Raw genomic sequence first — 22,839 nt, forward strand, 5'->3', positions numbered from 1 at the left:
CCAACATCACCATCCAACTAAACCTCCCAACATCACCATTCAACTAAACCACCCAACATCACCATCAAACGAAACCACCCAACATCACCATTCTACTAATCCACCCAACATCCCCATACAACTAAACCACTCAACATCACCATCCAACTAAACCACACAAGATCACCATATAACTAAACCACTCAACATCACCATCCAACTAAACCACTCAACATCACCATCAATCTAAACCACCCAACAACACCATCCAACTAAATGACCCAATATCACCATCCAACTAAACCACCCAACATCACCATCCAACTAAACCACCCAACATCACCATCCAGCAAAACCACCCAACATCACCATCCAACTAAACCACCCAACATCACCATCCAACTAAACCACCCAACATCACCATCCAGCAAAACCACCCAACATCACCATCCAACTAAACCACACAACATCACCATCCAACTAAACCAACCAACATCACCATCCACGTAAACCACCCAACATCACCATCCAACTAAACCACCCAGTATCACCATCCAACTAAAGCACCCAACATCACCTTCCAACTAAACCACCCAACTTCACCATTCAACTAAACCACCCAACATCACCATCCTAATAAACCAAAAAGCATCACCATTCTACTAAACCACCCAACATCCCCATCCAACTAAACCACTCAACATCAACGTCCAACTAAACAACACAACATCACCATGTAACTAAACCAATCAACATCACCATCCAACTAAACCGCTCAACATCACCATCCATCTAAACCACACAACAACACCATCCAACTAAATGACCCAACATCACCATCCAACTAAACCACCCAACATCACCATCCAGCAAAACCACCCAACAACACCATCCAACTAAACCACCCAACATCACCATCCAACTAAACCACTCAACATCACCATCCAACTAAACCACCCAATATCACCATCCAACTAAACCACCCAACATCACCATCCAACTAAACCACCCAACATCACAATCCAACTAAACCACCCAACATCACTATCCACTAAACCACCTAACATCACCATCTAACTAAACAATGCAACATCACCATCCAACTAAACCAACCAACCTCACCATTCAACTAAACCACACAACATCACCATCCAACTAAACCACCCAACGTCACCATTCTACTAAACCACCCAACATCCCCATCCAACTAAACCTCTCAACATCACCATCCAACTAAACCACACAACATCAACATGTAAATAAACCACTCAACAGCACCATCCAACTAAACCACTCAACATCACCATCCATCTAAAGCACCCAACAGCACCATCCAACTAAATGACCCAATATCACCATCCAACTAAACAACCCAACATCACCATCCAACTAAACCACCCAACATCACCATCCAGCAACACCACCCAACATCACCATCCAACTAAACCACCCAAAATCACCATCCAACTAAACCACTCAAAATCACCATCCAACTAAACCTCCCAATATCACCATGCAACTAAACCACCCAACATCACCATCCAACTAAACCACCCAACATCAACATCCAAGTAAACCACCCAACATCACCATCTAACTAAACCACCCAACATCACCATCCAACTAAACCACTCAACATCACCATCCAACTAAACCACCCAATAGCATCATACAACTAAACCACCCAACATCACCATCCAACTAAACCACCCAACATCACCATCCAACGAAACCACTCAACATCACCATCCAACTAAACCACCCAACATCACAATCCACTAAACCACCTAACATCACCATCTAACTAAACTATGCAAAATCACCATCCAACTAAACCACCCAACATCACCTTCCAGCAAAACCACCCAAAATCACCATCCAACTAAACCACCCAACATCACCATCCAACTAAACCACACAACATCACCATCCAGCAAAACCACCCAACATCACCATCCAACTAAACCACCCAACATCACCATCCAACTAAACCACCCAACATCACCATCCATGTAAACCACCCAACATCACCATCCAACTAAACCACCCAGTATCACCATCCAACTAAAGCACCCAACATCACCATCCAACTAAACCACCCAACATCACCATTCAACTAAGCCACCCAACATCACCATCCAACTAAACCACCCCACGTCACAATTCTACTAAACCAACGAACATCCCCATCCAACTAAACCACTCAACATCACCATCCAACTAAACCGCACAACATCACCATGTAAATAAACCACTCAACATTACCATCCAACTAAACCACTCAACATCACCATCCATCTAAACCACCCAGCAACACCATCCAACTAAATGACCCAATATCACCATCCAACTAAACCACCCAACATCACCATCCAACTAAACCACCCAACATCACCATCCAACTAAACCGCTCAACATCACCATCCATCTAAACCACACAACACCATCCAACTAAATGACCCAACATCACCATCCAACTAAACCACCCAACATCACCATCCAGCAAAACCACCCAACAACACCATCCAACTAAACCACCCAACATCACCATCCAACTAAACCACTCAACATCACCATCCAACTAAACCACCCAATATCACCATCCAACTAAACCACCCAACATCACCATCCAACTAAACCACCCAACATCACAATCCAACTAAACCACCCAACATCACTATCCACTAAACCACCTAACATCACCATCTAACTAAACAATGCAACATCACCATCCAACTAAACCACCCAACCTCACCATTGAACTAAACCACACAACATCACCATCCAACTAAACCACCCAACGTCACCTTTCTACTAAACCAACCAACATCCCCATCCAACTAAACCTCTCAACATCACCATCCAACTAAACCACACAACATCAACATGTAAATAAACCACTCAACAGCACCATCCAACTAAACCACTCAACATCACCATCCATCTAAAGCACCCAACAGCACCATCCAACTAAATGACCCAATATCACCATCCAACTAAACAACCCAACATCACCATCCAACTAAACCACCCAACATCACCATCCAGCAACACCACCCAACATCACCATCCAACTAAACCACCCAAAATCACCATCCAACTAAACCACTCAAAATCACCATCCAACTAAACCACCCAATATCACCATGCAACTAAACCACCCAACATCACCATCCAACTAAACCACCCAACATCAACATCCAAGTAAACCACCCAACATCACCATCTAACTAAACCACCCAACATCACCATCCAACTAAACCACTCAACATCACCATCCAACTAAACCACCCAATATCATCATACAACTAAACCACCCAACATCACCATCCAACTAAACCACCCAACATCACCATTCAACTAAACCACACAACATCACCATCCAACTAAACCACCCAACGTCACCATTCTACTAAACCAACCAACATCCCCATCCAACTAAACCTCTCAACATCACCATCCAACTAAACCACACAACATCAACATGTAAATAAACCACTCAACAGCACCATCCAACTAAACCACTGAACATCACCATCCATCTAAACCACCCAACAGCACCATCCTTCAAAATGACCCAATATCACCATCCAACTAAACAACCCAACATCACCATCCAACTAAACCACCCAACATCACCATCCAGCAACACCACCCAACATCACCATCCAACTAAACCACCCAACATCACCATCCAGCAACACCACCCAACATCACCATCCAACTAAACCACTCAAAATCACCATCCAACTAAACCACCCAATATCACCATGCAACTAAACCACCCAACATCACCATCCAACTAAACCACCCAACATCAACATCCAAGTAAACCACCCAACATCACCATCTAACTAAACCACCCAACATCACCATCCAACTAAACCACTCAACACCACCATCCAACTAAACCACCCAATATCATCATACAACTAAACCACCCAACATCACCATTCAACTAAACCACCCAACATCACCATCCAACTAAACCACCCAAAATCACAATCCAACTAAACCACCCAACATCACTATCCACTAAACCACCTAACATCACCATCTAACTAAACAATGCAACATCACCGTGCAACTAAACCACCCAACATCACCATCCAGCAAAACCACCCAACATCACCATCCAACTAAACCACCCAACATCACCATCCAGCTAAACCACCCAACATCACCATCCAAGTAAACCACCCAACATCACCATCCAACTAAACCTCCCAGTATCACCATCCAACTAAACCACCCATCATCACCATCCAACTAAACCTCCCAACATCACCATTCAACTAAACCACCCAACATCACCATCCAACTAAACCATCCAACATCACCATTCCACTAAACCACCCAACATCCCCATCCAACTAAACCACTCAACATCACCATCCAACTAAACCACACAACATCACCATGTAACTAAACCACTCAACATCACCATCCAACTAAACCACTAAACATCACCATCCATCTAAACCACGCAACAACACCATCCAACTAAACGACCCGATATCACCATCCAACTAAACCACCCAACATCACCATCCAACTAAACCACCCAACATCACCATCCAGCGAAAGCACCCAACATCACCATCCAACTAAACCACCCAAAATCACCATCCAACTAAACCACCCAACATCACCATCCAACAAAACCACCCAACATCACCATCCAACTAAACCACCCAACATCACCATCCAACTAAACCACCCAACATCACCATCCAAGTAAACCACCCAACATCACCATCCAACTAAACCACCCAACATCACCATTCTACAAAACCACCCAACATCCCCATCCAACTATTCCACTCAACATCACCATCCAACTAAACCACACAACATCACCATGTAACTACACCATTCAAAATCACCATCCAACTAAACCACTCAACATCACCATCCATCTAAACCACCCAACAACACCATCCAACTAAACGACCCAATATCACCATCCAACTAAACCACCGAACATCACCATCCAGCAAAACCACCCAACATCACCATCCAACTAAACCACCCAACATCACCATTCAACTAAACCACCCAAAATCATCATCCAACAAAACCAGACAACATCACCATCCAACTAAACCACCCAACATCACCATCCAACTAAACCACCCAACATCACCATCCAAGTAAACCACCCAACATCACCATCCAACTAAACCACCCAGTATCACCATCCAACTAAAGCACCCAACATCACCATCCAACTAAACCACCCAACATCACCATTCAACTAAACCACCCAACATCACCATCCAACTAAACCACCCCACGTCACCATTCTACTAAACCAACGAACATCCCCATCCAACTAAACCACTCAACATCACCATCCAACTAAACCGCACAACATCACCATGTAAATAAACCACTCAACATCACCATCCAACTAAACCACTCAACATCACCATCCAACTAAACCACCCAACATCACCATCCAACTAAACCACCCAACATCACCATCCAAGTAAACCACCCAACATCACCATCCAACTAAACCACCCAACATCACCATTCTACAAAACCACCCAACATCCCCATCCAACTATTCCACTCAACATCACCATCCAACTAAACCACACAACATCACCATGTAACTACACCATTCAAAATCACCATCCAACTAAACCACTCAACATCACCATCCATCTAAACCACCCAACAACACCATCCAACTAAACGACCCAATATCACCATCCAACTAAACCACCGAACATCACCATCCAGCAAAACCACCCAACATCACCATCGAACTAAACCACCCAACATCACCATTCAACTAAACCACCCAAAATCATCATCCAACAAAACCAGACAACATCACCATCCAACTAAACCACCCAACATCACCATCCAACTAAACCACCCAACATCACCATCCAAGTAAACCACCCAACATCAAAATCCAACTAAACCACCCAGTATCACCATCCAACTAAAGCACCCAACATCACCATCCAACTAAACCACCCAACATCACCATTCAACTAAACCACCCAACATCACCATCCAACTAAACCACCCCACGTCACCATTCTACTAAACCAACGAACATCCCCATCCAACTAAACCACTCAACATCACCATCCAACTAAACCGCACAACATCACCATGTAAATAAACCACTCAACATCACCATCCAACTAAACCACTCAACATCACCATCCATCTAAACCACCCAGCAACACCATCCAACTAAATGACCCAATATCACCATCCAACTAAACCACCCAACATCACCATCCAACTAAACCACCCAACATCACCATCCAACTAAACCTCTCAACATCACCATCCATCTAAACCACACAACAACACCATCCAACTAAATGACCCAACATCACCATCCAACTAAACCACCCAACATCACCATCCAGCAAAACCACCCAACAACACCATCCAACTAAACCACCCAACATCACCATCCAACTAAACCACTCAACATCACCATCCAACTAAACCACCCAATATCACCATCCAACTAAACCACCCAACATCACCATCCAACTAAACCACCCAACATCACAATCCAACTAAACCACCCAACATCACTATCCACTAAACCACCTAACATCACCATCTAACTAAACAATGCAACATCACCATCCAACTAAACCACCCAACCTCACCATTGAACTAAACCACACAACATCACCATCCAACTAAACCACCCAACGTCACCTTTCTACTAAACCAACCAACATCCCCATCCAACTAAACCTCTCAACATCACCATCCAACTAAACCACACAACATCAACATGTAAATAAACCACTCAACAGCACCATCCAACTAAACCACTCAACATCACCATCCATCTAAAGCACCCAACAGCACCATCCAACTAAATGACCCAATATCACCATCCAACTAAACAACCCAACATCACCATCCAACTAAACCACCCAACATCACCATCCAGCAACACCACCCAACATCACCATCCATCTAAACCACCCAAAATCACCATCCAACTAAACCACTCAAAATCACCATCCAACTAAACCACCCAATATCACCATGCAACTAAACCACCCAACATCACCATCCAACTAAACCACCCAACATCAACATCCAAGTAAACCACCCAACATCACCATCTAACTAAACCACCCAACATCACCATCCAACTAAACCACTCAACATCACCATCCAACTAAACCACCCAATATCATCATACAACTAAACCACCCAACATCACCATCCAACTAAACCACCCAACATCACCATCCAACGAAACCACTCAACATCACCATCCAACTAAACCACCCAACATCACTATCCACTAAACCACCTAACATCACCATCTAACTAAACAATGCAACATCACCGTGCAACTAAACCACCCAACATCACCATCCAGCAAAACCACCCAACATCACCATCCAACTAAACCACCCAACATCACCATCCAGCTAAACCACCCAACATCACCATCCAAGTAAACCACCCAACATCACCATCCAACTAAACCTCCCAGTATCACCATCCAACTAAACCACCCATCATCACCATCCAACTAAACCTCCCAACATCACCATTCAACTAAACCACCCAACATCACCATCCAACTAAACCATCCAACATCACCATTCCACTAAACCACCCAACATCCCCATCCAACTAAACCACTCAACATCACCATCCAACTAAACCACACAACATCACCATGTAACTAAACCACTCAACATCACCATCCAACTAAACCACTAAACATCACCATCCATCTAAACCACGCAACAACACCATCCAACTAAACGACCCAATATCACCATCCAACTAAACCACCCAACATCACCATCCAACTAAACCACCCAACATCACCATCCAGCGAAAGCACCCAACATCACCATCCAACAAAACCACCCAAAATCACCATCCAACTAAACCACCCAACATCACCATCCAACAAAACCACCCAACATCACCATCCAACTAAACCACCCAACATCACCATCCAACTAAACCACCCAACATCACCATCCAATAAACCATCCAACATCACCATCCAACTAAACCACCCAACATCACCATTCTACAAAACCACCCAACATCCCCATCCAACTATTCCACTCAACATCACCATCCAACTAAACCACACAACATCACCATGTAACTACACCATTCAAAATCACCATCCAACTAAACCACTCAACATCACCATCCATCTAAACCACCCAACAACACCATCCAACTAAACGACCCAATATCACCATCCAACTAAACCACCGAACATCACCATCCAGCAAAACCACCCAACATCACCATCCAACTAAACACCCAACATCACCATTCAACTAAACCACCCAAAATCATCATCCAACAAAACCAGACAACATCACCATCCAACTAAACCACCCAACATCACCATCCAACTAAACCACCCAACATCACCATCCAAGTAAACCACCCAACATCACCATCCAACTAAACCACCCAGTATCACCATCCAACTAAAGCACCCAACATCACCATCCAACTAAACCACCCAACATCACCATTCAACTAAACCACCCAACATCACCATCCAACTAAACCACCCCACGTCACCATTCTACTAAACCAACGAACATCCCCATCCAACTAAACCACTCAACATCACCATCCAACTAAACCGCACAACATCACCATGTAAATAAACCACTCAACATCACCATCCAACTAAACCACTCAACATCACCATCCATCTAAACCACCCAGCAACACCATCCAACTAAATGACCCAATATCACCATCCAACTAAACCACCCAAAATCACCATCCAACTAAACCACCCAACATCACCATCCAACTAAACCGCTCAACATCACCATCCATCTAAACCACACAACAACACCATCCAACTAAATGACCCAACATCACCATCCAACTAAACCACCCAACATCACCATCCAGCAAAACCACCCAACAACACCATCCAACTAAACCACCCAACATCACCATCCAACTAAACCACTCAGCATCACCATCCAACTAAACCACCCAATATCACCATCCAACTAAACCACCCAACATCACCATCCAACTAAACCACCCAACATCACAATCCAACTAAACCACCCAACATCACTATCCACTAAACCACCTAACATCACCATCTAACTAAACAATGCAACATCACCATCCAACTAAACCACCCAACCTCACCATTGAACTAAACCACACAACATCACCATCCAACTAAACCACCCAACGTCACCTTTCTACTAAACCAACCAACATCCCCATCCAACTAAACCTCTCAACATCACCATCCAACTAAACCACACAACATCAACATGTAAATAAACCACTCAACAGCACCATCCAACTAAACCACTCAACATCACCATCCATCTAAAGCACCCAACAGCACCATCCAACTAAATGACCCAATATCACCATCCAACTAAACAACCCAACATCACCATCCAACTAAACCACCCAACATCACCATCCAGCAACACCACCCAACATCACCATCCATCTAAACCACCCAAAATCACCATCCAACTAAACCACTCAAAATCACCATCCAACTAAACCACCCAATATCACCATGCAACTAAACCACCCAACATCACCATCCAACTAAACCACCCAACATCAACATCCAAGTAAACCACCCAACATCACCATCTAACTAAACCACCCAACATCACCATCCAACTAAACCACTCAACATCACCATCCAACTAAACCACCCAATATCATCATACAACTAAACCACCCAACATCACCATCCAACTAAACCACCCAACATCACCATCCAACGAAACCACTCAACATCACCATCCAACTAAACCACCCAACATCACTATCCACTAAACCACCTAACATCACCATCTAACTAAACAATGCAACATCACCGTGCAACTAAACCACCCAACATCACCATCCAGCAAAACCACCCAACATCACCATCCAACTAAACCACCCAACATCACCATCCAGCTAAACCACCCAACATCACCATCCAAGTAAACCACCCAACATCACCATCCAACTAAACCTCCCAGTATCACCATCCAACTAAACCACCCATCATCACCATCCAACTAAACCTCCCAACATCACCATTCAACTAAACCACCCAACATCACCATCCAACTAAACCATCCAACATCACCATTCCACTAAACCACCCAACATCCCCATCCAACTAAACCACTCAACATCACCATCCAACTAAACCACACAACATCACCATGTAACTAAACCACTCAACATCACCATCCAACTAAACCACTAAACATCACCATCCATCTAAACCACGCAACAACACCATCCAACTAAACGACCCAATATCACCATCCAACTAAACCACCCAACATCACCATCCAACTAAACCACCCAACATCACCATCCAGCGAAAGCACCCAACATCACCATCCAACTAAACCACCCAAAATCACCATCCAACTAAACCACCCAACATCACCATCCAACAAAACCACCCAACATCACCATCCAACTAAACCACCCAACATCACCATCCAACTAAACCACCCAACATCACCATCCAATAAACCATCCAACATCACCATCCAACTAAACCACCCAACATCACCATTCTACAAAACCACCCAACATCCCCATCCAACTATTCCACTCAACATCACCATCCAACTAAACCACACAACATCACCATGTAACTACACCATTCAAAATCACCATCCAACTAAACCACTCAACATCACCATCCATCTAAACCACCCAACAACACCATCCAACTAAACGACCCAATATCACCATCCAACTAAACCACCGAACATCACCATCCAGCAAAACCACCCAACATCACCATCCAACTAAACACCCAACATCACCATTCAACTAAACCACCCAAAATCATCATCCAACAAAACCAGACAACATCACCATCCAACTAAACCACCCAACATCACCATCCAACTAAACCACCCAACATCACCATCCAAGTAAACCACCCAACATCACCATCCAACTAAACCACCCAGTATCACCATCCAACTAAAGCACCCAACATCACCATCCAACTAAACCACCCAACATCACCATTCAACTAAACCACCCAACATCACCATCCAACTAAACCACCCCACGTCACCATTCTACTAAACCAACGAACATCCCCATCCAACTAAACCACTCAACATCACCATCCAACTAAACCGCACAACATCACCATGTAAATAAACCACTCAACATCACCATCCAACTAAACCACTCAACATCACCATCCATCTAAACCACCCAGCAACACCATCCAACTAAATGACCCAATATCACCATCCAACTAAACCACCCAACATCACCATCCAACTAAACCACCCAACATCACCATCCAACTAAACCGCTCAACATCACCATCCATCTAAACCACACAACAACACCATCCAACTAAATGACCCAACATCACCATCCAACTAAACCACCCAACATCACCATCCAGCAAAACCACCCAACAACACCATCCAACTAAACCACCCAACATCACCATCCAACTAAACCACTCAACATCACCATCCAACTAAACCACCCAATATCACCATCCAACTAAACCACCCAACATCACCATCCAACTAAACCACCCAACATCACAATCCAACTAAACCACCCAACATCACTATCCACTAAACCACCTAACATCACCATCTAACTAAACAATGCAACATCACCATCCAACTAAACCACCCAACCTCACCATTGAACTAAACCACACAACATCACCATCCAACTAAACCACCCAACGTCACCTTTCTACTAAACCAACCAACATCCCCATCCAACTAAACCTCTCAACATCACCATCCAACTAAACCACACAACATCAACATGTAAATAAACCACTCAACAGCACCATCCAACTAAACCACTCAACATCACCATCCATCTAAAGCACCCAACAGCACCATCCAACTAAATGACCCAATATCACCATCCAACTAAACAACCCAACATCACCATCCAACTAAACCACCCAACATCACCATCCAGCAACACCACCCAACATCACCATCCAACTAAACCACCCAAAATCACCATCCAACTAAACCACTCAAAATCACCATCCAACTAAACCACCCAATATCACCATGCAACTAAACCACCCAACATCACCATCCAACTAAACCACCCAACATCAACATCCAAGTAAACCACCCAACATCACCATCTAACTAAACCACCCAACATCACCATCCAACTAAACCACTCAACATCACCATCCAACTAAACCACCCAATATCATCATACAACTAAACCACCCAACATCACCATCCAACTAAACCACCCAACATCACCATCCAACGAAACCACTCAACATCACCATCCAACTAAACCACCCAACATCACAATCCACTAAACCACCTAACATCACCATCTAACTAAACTATGCAAAATCACCATCCAACTAAACCACCCAACATCACCTTCCAGCAAAACCACCCAACATCACCATCCAACTAAACCACCCAACATCACCATCCAACTAACCACACAACATCACCATCCAGCAACACCACCCAACATCACCATCCAACTAAAACACCCAACATCACATTCCAACTAAACCACTCAAAATCACCATCCAACTAAACCACCCAATATCACCATCCAACTAAACCACCCAGTATCACCATCCAACTAAACCACCCATCATCACCATCCAACTAAACCTCCCAACATCACCATCCAACTAAACCACCCAACATCACCATTCTAATAAACCACCCAACATCCCCATCAAACTAAACCACTCAACATCACCATCCAACTGAACCACACAACATCACCATGTAACTAAACCACTCAACATCACCATCCAACTAAACCACTAAACATCACCATCCATCTAAACCACCCAACAACACCATCCAACTAAACGACCCAATATCACCATCCAACTAAACCACCCAACATCACCATCCAGCAAAAGCACCCAACATCACCATCCAACTAAACCACCCAAAATCACCATCCATCTAAACCACCCAACATCACCATCCAACAAAACCACCCAACATCACCATCCAACTAAACCACCCAACATCAACATCCAAGTAAACCACCCAACATCACCATCTAACTAAACCACCCAACATCACCATCCAACTAAACCACTCAACACCACCATCCAACTAAACCACCCAATATCATCATACAACTAAACCACCCAACATCACCATCCAACTAAACCACCCAACATCAACATCCAACTAAACCACCCAACATCACAATCCAACTAAACCACCCAACATCACTATCCACTAAACCATCTAACATCACCATCTAACTAAACAATGCAACATCACCATCCAACTAAACCACCCAACATCACCATTCAACTAAACCACACAACATCACCATCCAACTAAACCACCCAACGTCACCATTCTACTAAACCAACCAACATCCCCATCCAACTAAACCTCTCAACATCACCATCCAACTAAACCACACAACATCAACATGTAAATAAACCAATCAACAGCACCATCCAACTAAACCACTCAACATCACCATCCATCTAAAGCACCCAACAGCACCATCCAACTAAATGACCCAATATCACCATCCAACTAAACAACCCAACATCACCATCCAACTAAACCACCCAACATCACCATCCAGCAACACCACCCAACATCACCATCCAACTAAACCACCCAAAATCACCATCCAACTAAACCACTCAAAATCACCATCCAACTAAACCACCCAATATCACCATGCAACTAAACCACCCAACATCACCATCCAACTAAACCACCCAACATCAACATCCAAGTAAACCACCCAACATCACCATCTAACTAAACCACCCAACATCACCATCCAACTAAACCACTCAACATCACCATCCAACTAAACCACCCAATATCATCATACAACTAAACCACCCAACATCACCATCCAACTAAACCAACCAACATCACGATCCAACTAAACCACTCAACATCACCATCCAACTAAACCACCCAACATCACAATCCACTAAACCACCTAACATCACCATCTAACTAAACTATGCAAAATCACCATCCAACTAAACCACCCAACATCACCTTCCAGCAAAACCACCCAACATCACCCTCCAAGGAAACCACCCAACATCACCATCCAAATAAACTACACAACATCACCATCCAGCAAAACCACCCAACATCACCATCCAACTAAACCACCCACTATCACCATCCAAGTAAACCACCCAACATCACCATCCAACTAAACCACCCAGTATCACCATCCAACTAAAGCACCCAACATCACCATCCAACTAAACCACTCAACATCACCATCCAACTAAACCACCCAACATCACCATCCAACTAAACCACCCAACATCACCCTCCAAGTAAACCACCCAACATCACCATACAACTAAACCACCCAGTATCACCATCCAACTAAAGCACCCAACATCACCATCCAACTAAACCACCCAACATCACCATTCAACTAAACCACCCAACATCACCATCCAACTAAACCACCCCACATCACCATTCTACTAAACCAACGAACATCCCCATCCAACTAAACCACTCAACATCACCATCCAACTAAACCGCACAACATCACCATGTAAATAAACCACTCAACATCACCATCCAACTAAACCACTCAACATCACCATTCTTCTAAACCACCCAGCAACACCATCCAACTAAATGACCCAATATCACCATCCTACTAAACCACCCAACATCACCATCCAACTAAACCACCCAACATCACCATCCAGCAACACCACCCAACATCACCATCCAACTAAACCACTCAAAATCACCATCCAACTAAACCACCCATCATCACCATCCAACTAAACCTCCCAACATCACCACTCAACTAAACCACCCAACACCACCATCCAACTAAACCACCCAATATCATCATACAACTAAACCACCCAACATCACCATCCAACTAAACCACCCAACATCACCATCCAACTAAACCACCCAACATCACTATCCACTAAACCACCTAACATCACCATCTAACTAAACAATGCAACATCACCATGCAACTAAACCACCCAACATGACCATCCAGCAAAACCACCCAACATCACCATCCAACTAAACCACCCAACATCACCATCCAGCTAAACCACCCAACATCACCATCCAAGTAAACCACCCAACATCACCATCCAACTAAACCTCCCAGTATCACCATCCAACTAAACCACCCATCATCACCATCCAACTAAACCTCCCAACATCACCATTCAACTAAACCACCCAACATCACCATCCAACTAAACCATCCAACATCACCATTCCACTAAACCACCCAACATCACCATCCAACTAAACCACTCAACATCACCATCCAACTAAACCACACAACATCACCATGTAACTAAACCACTCAACATCACCATCCAACTAAACCACTAAACATCACCATCCATCTAAACCACGCAACAACACCATCCAACTAAACGACCCAATATCACCATCCAACTAAACCACCCAACATCACCATCCAACTAAACCACCCAACATCACCATCCAAGTAAACCACCCAACATCACCATCCAACTAAACCACCCAGTATCACCATCCAACTAAAGCACCCAACATCACCATCCAACTAAACCACCCAACATCACCATTCAACTAAACCACCCAACATCACCATCCAACTAAACCACCCCACGTCACCATTCTACTAAACCAACGAACATCCCCATCCAACTAAACCACTCAACATCACCATCCAACTAAACCGCACAACATCACCATGTAAATAAACCACTCAACATCACCATCCAACTAAACCACTCAACATCACCATCCATCTAAACCACCCAGCAACACCATCCAACTAAATGACCCAATATCACCATCCAACTAAACCACCCAACATCACCATCCAACTAAACCACCCAACATCACCATCCAACTAAACCGCTCAACATCACCATCCATCTAAACCACACAACAACACCATCCAACTAAATGACCCAACATCACCATCCAACTAAACCACCCAACATCACCATCCAGCAAAACCACCCAACAACACCATCCAACTAAACCACCCAACATCACCATCCAACTAAACCACTCAACATCACCATCCAACTAAACCACCCAATATCACCATCCAACTAAACCACCCAACATCACCATCCAACTAAACCACCCAACATCACAATCCAACTAAACCACCCAACATCACTATCCACTAAACCACCTAACATCACCATCTAACTAAACAATGCAACATCACCATCCAAATAAACCAACCAACCTCACCATTGAACTAAACCACACAACATCACCATCCAACTAAACCACCCAACGTCACCTTTCTACTAAACCAACCAACATCCCCATCCAACTAAACCTCTCAACATCACCATCCAACTAAACCACACAACATCAACATGTAAATAAACCACTCAACAGCACCATCCAACTAAACCACTCAACATCACCATCCATCTAAAGCACCCAACAGCACCATCCAACTAAATGACCCAATATCACCATCCAACTAAACAACCCAACATCACCATCCAACTAAACCACCCAACATCACCATCCAGCAACACCACCCAACATCACCATCCATCTAAACCACCCAAAATCACCATCCAACTAAACCACTCAAAATCACCATCCAACTAAACCACCCAATATCACCATGCAACTAAACCACCCAACATCACCATCCAACTAAACCACCCAACATCAACATCCAAGTAAACCACCCAACATCACCATCTAACTAAACCACCCAACATCACCATCCAACTAAACCACTCAACATCACCATCCAACTAAACCACCCAATATCATCATACAACTAAACCACCCAACATCACCATCCAACTAAACCACCCAACATCACCATCCAACGAAACCACTCAACATCACCATCCAACTAAACCACCCAACATCACTATCCACTAAACCACCTAACATCACCATCTAACTAAACAATGCAACATCACCGTGCAACTAAACCACCCAACATCACCATCCAGCAAAACCACCCAACATCACCATCCAACTAAACCACCCAACATCACCATCCAGCTAAACCACCCAACATCACCATCCAAGTAAACCACCCAACATCACCATCCAACTAAACCTCCCAGTATCACCATCCAACTAAACCACCCATCATCACCATCCAACTAAACCTCCCAACATCACCATTCAACTAAACCACCCAACATCACCATCCAACTAAACCATCCAACATCACCATTCCACTAAACCACCCAACATCCCCATCCAACTAAACCACTCAACATCACCATCCAACTAAACCACACAACATCACCATGTAACTAAACCACTCAACATCACCATCCAACTAAACCACTAAACATCACCATCCATCTAAACCACGCAACAACACCATCCAACTAAACGACCCAACATCACCATCCAATAAACCACCCAACATCACCATCCAACTAAACCACCCAACATCACCATTCTACAAAACCACCCAACATCCCCATCCAACTATTCCACTCAACATCACCATCCAACTAAACCACACAACATCACCATGTAACTACACCATTCAAAATCACCATCCAACTAAACCACTCAACATCACCATCCATCTAAACCACCCAACAACACCATCCAACTAAACGACCCAATATCACCATCCAACTAAACCACCGAACATCACCATCCAGCAAAACCACCCAACATCACCATCCAACTAAACACCCAACATCACCATTCAACTAAACCACCCAAAATCATCATCCAACAAAACCAGACAACATCACCATCCAACTAAACCACCCAACATCACCATCCAACTAAACCACCCAACATCACCATCCAAGTAAACCACCCAACATCACCATCCAACTAAACCACCCAGTATCACCATCCAACTAAAGCACCCAACATCACCATCCAACTAAACCACCCAACATCACCATTCAACTAAACCACCCAACAGCACCATCCAACTAAACCATCCCACGTCACCATTCTACTAAACCAACGAACATCCCCATCCAACTAAACCACTCAACATCACCATCCAACTAAACCGCACAACATCACCATGTAAATAAACCACTCAACATCACCATCCAACTAAACCACTCAACATCACCATCCATCTAAACCACCCAGCAACACCATCCAACTAAATGACCCAATATCACCATCCAACTAAACCACCCAACATCACCATCCAACTAAACCACCCAACATCACCATCCAACTAAACCGCTCAACATCACCATCCATCTAAACCACACAACAACACCATCCAACTAAATGACCCAACATCACCATCCAACTAAACCACCCAACATCACCATCCAGCAAAACCACCCAACAACACCATCCAACTAAACCACCCAACATCACCATCCAACTAAACCACTCAACATCACCATCCAACTAAACCACCCAATATCACCATCCAACTAAACCACCCAACATCACCATCCAACTAAACCACCCAACATCACAATCCAACTAAACCACCCAACATCACTATCCACTAAACCACCTAACATCACCATCTAACTAAACAATGCAACATCACCATCCAACTAAACCACCCAACCTCACCATTGAACTAAACCACACAACATCACCATCCAACTAAACCACCCAACGTCACCTTTCTACTAAACCAACCAACATCCCCATCCAACTAAACCTCTCAACATCACCATCCAACTAAACCACACAACATCAACATGTAAATAAACCACTCAACAGCACCATCCAACTAAACCACTCAACATCACCATCCATCTAAAGCACCCAACAGCACCATCCAACTAAATGACCCAATATCACCATCCAACTAAACAACCCAACATCACCATCCAACTAAACCACCCAACATCACCATCCAGCAACACCACCCAACATCACCATCCAACTAAACCACCCAAAATCACCATCCAACTAAACCACTCAAAATCACCATCCAACTAAACCACCCAATATCACCATGCAACTAAACCACCCAACATCACCATCCAACTAAACCACCCAACATCAACATCCAAGTAAACCACCCAACATCACCATCTAACTAAACCACCCAACATCACCATCCAACTAAACCACTCAACATCACCATCCAACTAAACCACCCAATATCATCATACAACTAAACCACCCAACATCACCATCCAACTAAACCACCCAACATCACCATCCAACGAAACCACTCAACATCACCATCCAACTAAACCACCCAACATCACAATCCACTAAACCACCTAACATCACCATCTAACTAAACTATGCAAAATCACCATCCAACTAAACCACCCAACATCACCTTCCAGCAAAACCACCCAACATCACCATCCAACTAAACCACCCAACATCACCATCCAACTAAACCACACAACATCACCATCCAGCAACACCACCCAACATCACCATCCAACTAAAACACCCAACATCACATTCCAACTAAACCACTCAAAATCACCATCCAACTAAACCACCCAATATCACCATCCAACTAAACCACCCAGTATCACCATCCAACTAAACCACCCATCATCACCATCCAACTAAACCTCCCAACATCACCATTCAACTAAACCACCCAACATCACCATCCAACTAAACCACCCAACATCACCATTCTAATAAACCACCCAACATCCCCATCAAACTAAACCACTCAACATCACCATCCAACTGAACCACACAACATCACCATGTAACTAAACCACTCAACATCACCATCCAACTAAACCACTAAACATCACCATCCATCTAAACCACCCAACAACACCATCCAACTAAACGACCCAATATCACCATCCAACTAAACCACCCAACATCACCATCCAACTAAACCACCCAACATCACCATCCAGCAAAAGCACCCAACATCACCATCCAACTAAACCACCCAAAATCACCATCCATCTAAACCACCCAACATCACCATCCAACAAAACCACCCAACATCACCATCCAACTAAACCACCCAACATCAACATCCAAGTAAACCACCCAACATCACCATCTAACTAAACCACCCAACATCACCATCCAACTAAACCACTCAACACCACCATCCAACTAAACCACCCAATATCATCATACAACTAAACCACCCAACATCACCATCCAACTAAACCACCCAACATCAACATCCAACTAAACCACCCAACATCACAATCCAACTAAACCACCCAACATCACTATCCACTAAACCATCTAACATCACCATCTAACTAAACAATGCAACATCACCATCCAACTAAACCACCCAACATCACCATTCAACTAAACCACACAACATCACCATCCAACTAAACCACCCAACGTCACCATTCTACTAAACCAACCAACATCCCCATCCAACTAAACCTCTCAACATCACCATCCAACTAAACCACACAACATCAACATGTAAATAAACCACTCAACAGCACCATCCAACTAAACCACTCAACATCACCATCCATCTAAACCACCCAACAGCACCATCCAACTAAATGACCCAATATCACCATCCAACTAAACAACCCAACATCACCATCCAACTAAACCACCCAACATCACCATCCAGCAACACCACCCAACATCACCATCCAACTAAACCACCCAAAATCACCATCCAACTAAACCACTCAAAATCACCATCCAACTAAACCACCCAATATCACCATGCAACTAAACCACCCAACATCACCATCCAACTAAACCACCCAACATCAACATCCAAGTAAACCACCCAACATCACCATCTAACTAAACCACCCAACATCACCATCCAACTAAACCACTCAACATCACCATCCAACTAAACCACCCAATATCATCATACAACTAAACCACCCAACATCACCATCCAACTAAACCACCCAACATCACCATCCAACTAAACCACTCAACATCACCATCCAACTAAACCACCCAACATCACAATCCACTAAACCACCTAACATCACCATCTAACTAAACTATGCAAAATCACCATCCAACTAAACCACCCAACATCACCTTCCAGCAAAACCACCCAACATCACCATCCAAGTAAACCACCCAACATCACCATCCAAATAAACTACACAACATCACCATCCAGCAAAACCACCCAACATCACCATCCAACTAAACCACCCACTATCACCATCCAAGTAAACCACCCAACATCACCATCCAACTAAACCACCCAGTATCACCATCCAACTAAAGCACCCAACATCACCATCCAACTAAACCACTCAACATCACCATCCAACTAAACCACCCAACATCACCATCCAACTAAACCACCCAACATCACCCTCCAAGTAAACCACCCAACATCACCATCCAACTAAACCACCCAGTATCACCATCCAACTAAAGCACCCAACATCACCATCCAACTAAACCACCCAACATCACCATTCAACTAAACCACCCAACATCACCATCCAACTAAACCACCCCACATCACCATTCTACTAAACCAACGAACATCCCCATCCAACTAAACCACTCAACATCACCATCCAACTAAACCGCACAACATCACCATGTAAATAAACCACTCAACATCACCATCCAACTAAACCACTCAACATCACCATTATTCTAAACCACCCAGCAACACCATCCAACTAAATGACCCAATATCACCATCCAACTAAACCACCCAACATCACCATCCAACTAAACCACCCAACATCACCATCCAGCAACACCACCCAACATCACCATCCAACTAAAACACCCAACATCACCATCCAACTAAACCACTCAAAATCACCATCCAACTAAACCACCCATCATCACCATCCAACTAAACCTCCCAACATCACCACTCAACTAAACCACCCAACATCACCATCCAACTAAACCATCCAACATCACCATTCTTCTAAACCACCCAACATCCCCATCCAACTAAACCACTCAACATCACCATCCAACTAAACCACACAACATCACCATGTAACTAAACCACTCAACATCACCATCCAACTAAACCACTAAACATCAGCATCCATCTAAACGACCCAACAACACCATCAAACTAAATGACCCATATATCACCATCCAACTAAACCACCCAACATCACCATCCAACTAAACCACCCAACATCACCATCCAGCAACACCACCCAACATCACCATCCAACTAAAACACCCAACATCACCATCCAACTAAACCACTCAAAATCACCATCCAACTAAACCACTCAACATCACCATCCATCTAAACCACCCAACATCACCATCCAGCAAAACCACCCAACATCACCATCCAACTAAACCACCCAACATCACCATCCAACTAAACCACACAACATCACCATCCAGCAAAACCTCCCAACATCACCATCCAACTAAACCACCCAACATCACCATCCAACTAAACCACCCAACATCACCATCCAAGTAAACCACCCAACATCACCATCCAACTAAACCACCCACTATCACCATCCAACTAAATCACCCAACATCACCATCCAACTAAACCACCAAACATCACCATTCAACTAAACCACACAACATCACCATCCAACTAAACCACCCAACGTCACCATTCTACTAAACCAACCAACATCCCGATCCAACTAAACCTCTCAACATCACCATCCAACTAAACCACAGAACATCAACATGTAAATAAACCACTCAACTGCACCATCCAACTAAACCACTCAACATCACCATCCATCTAAACCACCCAACAGCACCCTCCAACTAAATGACCCAATATCACCATCCAACTAAACAACCCAACATCACCATCCAACTACACCACCCAACATCACCATCCAGCAACATCACCCAAAATCACCATCCAACTAAACCACCCAACATCACCATCCAGCAACACCACCCAACATCACCATCCAACTAAACCACTCAAAATCACCAT

Source organism: Carcharodon carcharias, chromosome 20 (assembly GCF_017639515.1).
Source record: "Carcharodon carcharias isolate sCarCar2 chromosome 20, sCarCar2.pri, whole genome shotgun sequence".
In the NCBI taxonomy this organism is placed as follows: Eukaryota; Metazoa; Chordata; class Chondrichthyes; order Lamniformes; family Lamnidae; genus Carcharodon; species Carcharodon carcharias.